A 10,028-nucleotide genomic window follows, 5' to 3' on the forward strand; every position below is an offset into this window, starting at 1 on the left:
TTTGGGCACATTCAGTTTTATACTTTAAAAAAAGAAAAGAACAAATACATTGTAGCATGGTCGTTGTTTGTTCACCTAAGAGACCCCACCATAAAAAAAATTCAAGGGGTCAAATGAAGGTGAATAAAGATTTGCATTGTATCTATCTCGTCTTTACATAGTATATTGTATTTTATTGGGATTGTGGAATAGGAGCAGGTGCACCAAGACTGTTTCTATAGGTGATACTGTGGTTAGGGGCAGGTGCACCAAGGGGCCAGCCTTTTTTTTTAGAAGCATAAGAAATTTCATTAATAGAGAAAAGTATAACTGTGCTGTCGTCGTAAAATAAAGAGCATCGACAACGGACGAAAACCAAAATACAAAGGCCTGAAAAATAGAACACAGAGCACTGGCCCGGTAAACACAAGACACAAATCTATGCTATCGCCAATAGATATGAGGGCGACGACAACAAGCGAAGTCCAACAAAAAAGCCTGTGGAACAGAGCACAGTATGAGCATGCATGTGTGTACGTGCGGCGAAGACCAAAAAATCAACAGAAACATAAAAACTAAAACTTAAGCTACGTGCATCTATAAAGAAGAACCATGCACAGCTGTTGTATAAGCGCCACCGCCTCCAAGCACGCCAAGAACAGACGCGTGCATAGGGGGCAGGGTTTTCCTGCCCTTGAATTTTGTAAATTTGTAATACCATTTTTAATTTTTTAGTTCCTTTTCAATAATTTGTTTGAAAATTATATGAGTGTCCACTCTCGGTGTTTTAAGTTCTCTTACCTGGTTTGGCTAAAACAAAGGCAGGATTACTGGTTTGTTGAGAATAAAATAATCCTCCAGATTTGGGCTTCTTTTTTTTTTTTCAAACGGAAAATCCTGCATTAAATAAAAACGAACATAAACGTCATTTGCCCGATAAACGGTATACAAAGATCATAGAACGACAAAAAAGCCACACAGCTGGCTTATCGGTTGAAAATGGTTGAAAAAGTATGCTTACTTAATTTAGCTTATTGACAGAATAAGCCAATAATCCAGGTTATTCTTTTAGCCAAAACAGCCAAACAGGCAAAAAAACAAAAAATGCACTATAGGTTTTTAAGCATAGTACCAATAAATGTTAAATTTGGTATTATTTACTCATTTTTTAAACTTTTTTTTTTTTCTTTTCTTGGTGATGAAAAGTGTCTGATGAATTAGACTAATCTCTCTTGCCCCTCTCACATATCTTTTCACGTTTTTTGCGTGAGGTAAGGTAACCCCAAGAACAAATTACTATCGAGAGGAATCAACCCTATAAATTTTTATCAATGCTACGTTTAAAAAGTGCTTCTGATCCCCATTTAAAAAATAAAAAAAGTTCCTCTCGTATGGTTTAGTTGAGACTATTTCTGGCAAATATCCAACGCTTTTTTTTTTCTTTTTTTTTTTCCGGACAGTAAGGGGTGTTTGGGCAAGTTTACGCATACCTCGACTAATCCCCTCCCCAACCGGTTGGGTCAAAGGCAGGTCATCCACGCTGAAACTTGAGAATTCACAAGAAATTTCTTTCTTGCAGCCTATTTCCAACAATCAAACCCTAATCAATTACGTAGTGATCAAACTCACCAACCAACCGGACTAACTCTCGGGACAGATATCCAGCGTTTCAATTGCCAATGGAAGCTATGCAATCCTATGCATATTCTTGTCTTCAAGTAGCCTACCCTTTTTCAATATTAGCCTTTGGATTGGATCTAAAGTACTCCTAAGTTTTGACAAATTGCCTCATCGCATGGGCCATGCTTGGGGAACCCAATACGAATCGTCCTCCATTGTCAATGGAGTAATTGCATGATGGAGCTGGACCTGACCCCACCTCTGCATTGCATGTTCATAGAATCATATTCTTCTCCCAAGGGATATGTATAATGTGACTTACACACATGTAACGTTACTATTTGCATTGATATCCGGACTAGTTTACGAGCACGTTAATTGATTTGAGGGTCAATCTCATTGTCCATTGGCGGAGGCCTTGATTGAAGCAAGAGTAAAGTTCCGTTTGGACAAGCTTCGGAAGAGTTTATAGCACTATAGAGATTTAAAAAATGAGTCCTTTAGGAGAAAGCAAAGCTCTGATTCTTGACCATCTGGAAACCTCTTGGAGTTTACTATTTGTTTTAGAAACACATCTCTCAATTTCACGTGCATGTTTCTGTTATTTTTCTGGTACATATGTACTTTTTTTGTCAACTAGTGAGATGTGATATATATATATATATATATATATATATATATATATATATATATATAAAAGCCCGACGACACTTACATAATAGAGTTTCTTACAAAATTTTAGACACATCCAAACTAATTATCAAACAAAGCAAAACATGGAAAGTACAGAGCAATTGATATCTTTCATCTCAACCCAAACATCGCTTGACGCACATTCCGCCAAAGATTCATATCTATCTAGCAGTCTCAAAAAAGATAGAGTGCTAGCTAGTAAAAGACAAAAGAATTAGATTGACTCTAACCAAGTAATTAGAACGCACTAATGAACTCTCTAAGCTACAGATTTGAAAACCCATTACGAGTTGCTCCGTCAAAGACATTATGTAGGGTTAGAGCATTGTTGGCGCGGATATTGTTGTGAAGCAATATCATCTGAAAGAACTCGATGTAGACAAAAATATTCATCCAAAGACGAAACTAACTAGTCTCGAGAAAATAAAAGACAAAATTCTCACAAATCGAACTAATACCGGGGCATAAACTTATTAATTAAAAGGGTAAAAAGCGCATCATACACGGATGATCGAACAGTTCATAAATTTAACAGATAAACCTTCTATCTGTTTCTTGTTTTAACATGAACACAAAATAACAAAAAATAGCTTCGTGTTCAGTTAGAACCTCGGATCAAATTAATCAAAGTGTAGTCGTCAAATTTTTATGTTAGCTAGGTTAACATCTGGGACATCAATTGCAGAGATAAGTGGTTGATCCAGCCACTCTTCACGGCTCTTCAGGGAGATGCCATTCCGCTTTTAAACTATGTATGAATCACTCATACTCCCATCTAGCTAGTTGATAACAGGATATTTAAACCATACACTTTAGCATGAAATCGAAACACTAGTTTGTTGCATCATGGCATTGTGATTATTTTATTACGAGAACTCGTAGAAATCCATACTCGGTCGTCATGTGAAAGTCTGAAATTCAGGAGTTTGTTTCCTCTTAAGATTTCGTGTTCGAATCATTTTGTGTGCTACCAATTTTTTGGGCAAATCCGATACATGACTTCAACTCGGCCTTAAATTGGACCATGCATCCGCTAGTGAATGATGAGATTAGTCTTCCAAATTTAATTGAAGCATGCGAAAACCGATCCAGAAACCAGCATAGGGCTGGGGAATAAAAAGGGCTATTATGAAGTTCACTTAGCTGTCTAAGAAAATGATGGATGTCCATACGCTTGACGCCACGTCGATCCGAAATCATCATTAACGTACTGGCCATTAACGTATTAATCAAAGTGTCTCATGATTATTGCATGTTAATGATGGATTCTCCATTCTCCACTTATCGTGTTTCACTTCTGTTGCAAGTAGTCGTTATCTAAGATTAATCTCTTTCGATTAAACTTGCAGCAAATTATTATGCCATTGACACCTTTTATTTTAAAGACGTAATCACGTACCCAAATAAATGTATATAAATGTAAATGGTCATCATGCCAATCTCGTTGGAATGTTTCTCTTGCGTCGGGATGTCGTTGCTCTTATCTTTTTAATCTCTTGTAATTATTACATTCGATTAATAATTTTTTTTGCCGTTCAAAAAAAAAAAAAACTTAATGGGATTATTAATTTCCCGCATGTACAACTCGCAATAAGTAAATTTATCGCCTTACAAATTTCATACCGTATATGATACAATTCGAACTATTCATTTGATTTTCGATGTCCAAATACAACCCCGGAAAAAATTATTTGTCCAAATAAACCCATAACTAGACTACACGGTATTCAGGAAAATTACAAGGTTTTGAACATTTTGTATACTTTCTTTTTTTTTGAACAGCAAAAAATATTTCATTAATCTTGAAATTATTACGTACAAACTTATTTTGGTAACTTGGACAATGGTATCCCTCTTTATTAATAGAAAGGTCTATTTTGATCACTGACTTGTCCTTGTCAGACAGGCCGGTATGACATTTCCGAATGCTCAAGCCCTTTCGCCTTGCATATGCTTTGTAACAAGTCTCGGCTTCTTCCAATTCCTCAAATATCATACATTCACATATGCATGGCTCAACCGGCCGGACTGCCATAAACAGAATTAAAAGGTTGACAAGATTTTTTTTGCAACACATTTCCACTGTTATGGTCATTCACGGATTTCAGTTCAACAAAGCGTTCATCTTCAAAAAAAAAATACTTCCTCCGTCTCATAAAATTTGGCGCTTTCACTATTTCAGTCCTATGAAAAAATTAACTATATTTTTTAAACCGTAATATTTTTTTATAAACAACATGGATCTTATTTGATAGATTTTAATTTGTTCTATTAAACAAAATTCAAAAAATCGCCTAAAACATTATGAATTGAAAGATATATACAATTTTAAAATGACATATATTTTTGAAAATGCCAAATTTTATGGGACGGAGGGAGTAATAATCATTCAAATGTGACATTAACACCATCAAAGAATTAAATGTTGCAATATCAAATCTACAACAAAAGAAAATTTCCAAGTATCAATACGTATCCTCCACCTCTAGGGTCCTATTCCGTAGGTGCGTCGGTCAAACGTTGTCCACAAGTGTTTAGAAATGTGAATATGATAGATACCAAGAAAATGACAGAAACCCCCTTGCTTGTGGGACCAAATCCAAACTCAATCTTTTTTTTTATCAGAGAAAATCCAAACTCATCTCAACACCCTATCCACTAAACTGTCTGTATATGCTCGCCTTTTTCAGGAAAAAAAAAAAAAAATTGGGTATTAATTTTTTCCTTAAGGGTGTGTTCTTATACAAGGATGGGATCAGGGAGGTCTAGTACTAGCGGCGACCGCCACGACAAGAATTTTAAAAAATGCAATTATTATATGTAAAAAAAAATTATGCCCAACTTATATAGTTTCGCCACCACTAAATTTTTTTAGTATATATTTCGCCACTGCTAGAGTAGAATCCTGGTTCCGTCCTTGTTCTTATAAACTTTAATTTTTCCTTCATTTCGTATGTTTTGTTCATCTTTTTAAAAAATTTGTTAGTTGAGATATATTTTTTGGGTTAATCGTCCATCTCGATAAGGGAAATCTGAAAAGTAAAAAATTATGACCAAAAGCGAAAAAAAGTTCACTAAAAAAACAAAAAAGTATCGAACATGCAGCTATCTTTTTTTGCCTAAAATGTTGTCTTCTATGAACTTTTTTTAAACTTCGGTCCATATATATATTTTATGCTTTTCTGATTCATCATGTCAAGGCGAACGATGAACCCAAAAAATTACAAAGAAAAACTAAACAAAAAGTTGCAAAAAAAATTTAAAAAAAAAACACCGAAATAAGTTTTGAACAAAGTCAAAATACATGTATCTAAAACTGTACGACAGATATGGTTGTGTGCACATTTATATTCGGATTTCTACACTAGATCAATTATCACGTGTACTTCCATTAGTTTTCAATAGATATTAAATTTGAGATTTTTTTCCCATGCTTTCTAGAAAAAGCCCAGTTTCATGAATTAATTAAGTTTCAATTGCCTCACAAGAAAATGAGACATGTGCCATACATATGGATTGGAGTCAACCAGAGTTTGAGGTAATTTAAAAAAAAAAAAAACCTCGATAGCCATAGTGCTTCATCTTTATATCTCCTTTTTGATTAAAAAGTGATTTGATTAATTAAACACTTGTGGAAATTCCCTTGAGCTAAAAGCACACGATCAATGTCACATTAAATATAATCTAAAACAAATGGAGAGGTGATTATTCTTTCCTCAGTCACTTAATCCTTCAAAATACATTGCGCTCACACTTTTAATCTTTTCTTTTGTGAATTTTAGTGAGTTAATATATCTTTTCAAACGCGCTTTCACGCTCACGCTTGTGTTAACGCACATAAATTATACAACTTAGGTTTTTCCCTACTTTTTCACATGCATCCAAAAGTTATCACGAAGCACTACAAATGGCATCCACTTTTTGGATAAAATAAAGCAAAATATTCATGGCCATCCCCCTCGAGAGATAGGGTTCACTTTAAAGCATTAAAATCACTTCTTCTTCTTTTTTTTTTTAAAAAAAATGCATTAAAATTAAAATCTGTGGCCACTTCTCTTCTCCAAGTTTCCTTGAAACTTGAAAGGTTAAAGAGGGTTTCAAACTTTTCATCCCCCACCAATGAACATTCTAGGTTTTTGCTCTTTTTTTTTTTACAAATATTTTAACCAAAGAAAAGTTGTTGGTAATATAATATGTGAATCTATCAAAGCTGGATTTGGATTTCCATATCTAACTCAATCATGCCCAGTGGATCCTACTTCCAAGTGCCCTATTATGTCATCGAAAGATTATTAATATTCCTATTGTTTGCGACAGAAATCAGATTATTTTCGGGTTTGAACCTTGATCGATCACCCGGAAATAGTCCTCGCCAACTGAGACAACTCAATCGAACGAGTTTTTTTTTTTTCTCCTGATCATACAATAATATCTATAAACATTATATTAACCTGTGTTACACTAGCTAGTTCTTTTTCCTTCAATAATTTATCACATGACAAGTACAACGTCTTATTTAATTCGAAGTATTATAATTTCCATTTGTCACTTAAATAGAGTCGCGTTTCGTTGCAAGTTAGGGAATGTTGACGTCAAGCATCCATCAGCAGCAAACAGAACAATAAATTAAGAAATCCTAGGCAAATCTATTACTCCAGCTGCATTGATTATTTAATTTTTAGGTCCCACTGATAAGATACTCTTTGTTTTTGTTTTTTTTTGCTTTTTTTGTCTTCTGTTTGTTTAATTTATGGACCATCCATAAGAAAATAAAAAAGTATTTCTTAAGTTAAAGAAGCTGGTCGAACTCAATTTGTGTTCGTTCATAAAAACTCGTTTAAGATCGGCTTAAATAAATCACGGACACTTTTTTTAATTGACGTTAAATTTTTAAGCGAAATTTGAATCGACCAATCAAACTTGATAAGCTTATCTTATTTGGGGAAGGAAAAAAAAACCTACTTGAGCGTGCATTTCGATCAAAGCTCGTGTGAGTTTGGATTAGACAACCAATAAATGGACATTAGGCTAAAAAGCACATTATTAAATGGATTCTTGATATTGTACCGGCCCCAAGCAGTACTGCGCACTCTGCTACAAAATCTATTATGCATATCCTTCGGGCACGAGAAAGAGCCCTTCGAAACCCTGTAGCGACCTTGCGATGAGCAATTTCAACTGTTCAAAAATATTTTGAACGGTCAGGATTAAAAATAAATAAAATTATTCGACAAAAGAGTTTAATATTTCTCTGAAAGAGTTAATTTAAAATCCAAGTCGTTAATTGTTGAGATACTCACTCCAACCTTGTAGTGATCCGAGTCACTACAGGGTCCCCGGAAAATCACATTGGCTGCAAATGAACAGAGCCGCTCGAGACTCGGCTCGGTAAAAGCTCTTTCGCGCTCGACTCGAGACATAATAAACAAGCTGAAACTCAAATTCTAGGCTCGTTTCGTTATGAAGCCGAACACAAGCCAGTAGAGGCTCGGTTCGAGTTGGCTCGCAAGCCAGGACTTAGTAGTAGACTTTTTACGTTAATTACTACAATTAGCATTACCATTTTGATATATACCCTGATGCAGAATCCTTACAAAAATATATTATTTGTTATTATTATTCTAAAATTGAGATTATTTTCTTGTAGAGTATAGAAAAATAAAAGATACTACCTTCACAATTAAAATGTTTTTAGTTGTATTAGACCTATGCGAGGATATATATATATATATATTTTGTTGGCCCATTAACGCTCGTGAACAAGTTCGTGCTCGAGTCAAGCCAAGGCCCGCTCGACTCATTAAGTTTCTACTGAGTTCGAGCTCGAATTCGTTATATATATATATATATATATATATATATATATATATATATATATATATGTTTTTTGTTAGCCCATTAACGCTCGTGAACAAGTTCGTGCTCGAGTCAAGCCAAGACCCGCTCGACTCATTAAGTTTCTACTGAGTTCGAGCTCGAATTCGTTAAAATTTTAATAAACAAACTTGATCGAGTACGGTAAAACTCGACTCATTTGCAGCTCTCTAGAATCTATGATGTAAAATAGAACATCTAAAAAAAATCGGCTACCAAAATAATGAAAACATATACCTCCTCAGCATTTTTTGTTTTTAGAGTACAGTCCAAACACAATAAACAGAGAAATAAAAGCGTGACAGGCTAGGGAAAGTAGGAGTCGTTACAGTGGGATGGAGTCAGAGACTTCATGGAGACCAGTTTGCGGTAGACCTCATATGAGAGACAGTTCAATGGTTTGGACTGCGCGAACGAGATAGTTCAGATCGGATCGGGATTGTTCATTGGTAATTCAATGATTCGAATTTTCTCATACTCTTTTATCGATAGGCCTTATTCTTACAGGTAAAACTATAAAAATACACTTAATCCGTTGATTGCGGTAAATGAACAATTCTAATCAGGACCGTCTCCTCCGTTCAAAATATGTACCGGAGAGAAACCGTTCTGAATCAGGGAGAGTAGAAATAAATACAAGCTGGCTGCATCGTTACAACGTCCACTTCATTCGAACACCTCACCTTCTGATTCTGTTTAATTACAGAAGTTGACAAGACAGTGGAAGAAATTTTTTGTCGGTGGATTCTTTTTATAAATTGAAGTGTCTGGACTAACTCACGTGCACCTTGAATAATCCCGAAAGTCCAATCTCACTATCCACTTGCGGATAGCCCAATTGAGGTTGGAGCAGAACTCCATATGAACTTACCTCAAAAAAGTTGACAGCACCTAAGAAATTTCGTACAAAAGATTTTCGGAGCAAACCCTTGAGTTTCAACTTTCAAGCATTGGGTTTAATTCTATGTGGTTTTTATGCAACACGTATATTTATTGTTCTGCCCCAACGTGCGAAGTAGGTTTACATGTTTTACCTATGTTGTACATATTCACAATGGAAATAAATGTTCCAACTTCCGAGCGTACTTGTTCGTTTTGGGGTATCCGAATTTCTGAACACGATCTCTAATTAGTTTTCTTATCAATCTCTCTCTATTCGTTACCTTCAAAATCCTAACCGAACAGGACTGTCTCTAAGACTGTAGTGCCGGTTTAAGCGTGAATCTTCTGCATAACATTATTTTCGCATATATAGTTTACAAATTTATAGCGAAAACGATATGCCACTTTCATTTTTGTTAGTATTAAAATTGTTTATATATAGTTGACAAATTTATACCGAAAACGATATGTCACTTTCATTTTTTGTTATTAAAATTGTTTTGATATGTAGTATTCATTTTTTTTAATCGTTATGTCACGAGACTTTGGAGCTTATTCCTTCTTATGTCTCTGATAAACTTCTTAGGTGCTGTCAACTCTTGAGAGATTAGTCCATATGGAACCCATGTGCCGGTTTAAATGAGCTTTCCAGCAAATGGACTATGGGATTAATCTTACTAAAAATGGCAAAAGTACACGTAAGCTCATTCGAAAATTCTAAGATACTCCGGTTAACATACTAAAAATAGATGTATTCGCTTGAAAACCCTCGTTAACATATACTGTATTTTGCTTTGGGAAATAACCAAATAGTTGCACAACCACACTACAGGGTTATAGAGCGGCATTCGAGTCGTTCATTTGGCAATTAATGGTCCGGATTTCATCTCAGCATCCGCAGATTTGAGCCATCCGTTGCCGAGTTAAAATCCGAACTAATGATTGCCGAGATCGATTGACAGCTTGAATGCCGCATTACA

This window comes from Rhododendron vialii, chromosome 4a (genome assembly GCF_030253575.1).
Source record: "Rhododendron vialii isolate Sample 1 chromosome 4a, ASM3025357v1".
In the NCBI taxonomy this organism is placed as follows: domain Eukaryota; kingdom Viridiplantae; phylum Streptophyta; class Magnoliopsida; order Ericales; family Ericaceae; genus Rhododendron; species Rhododendron vialii.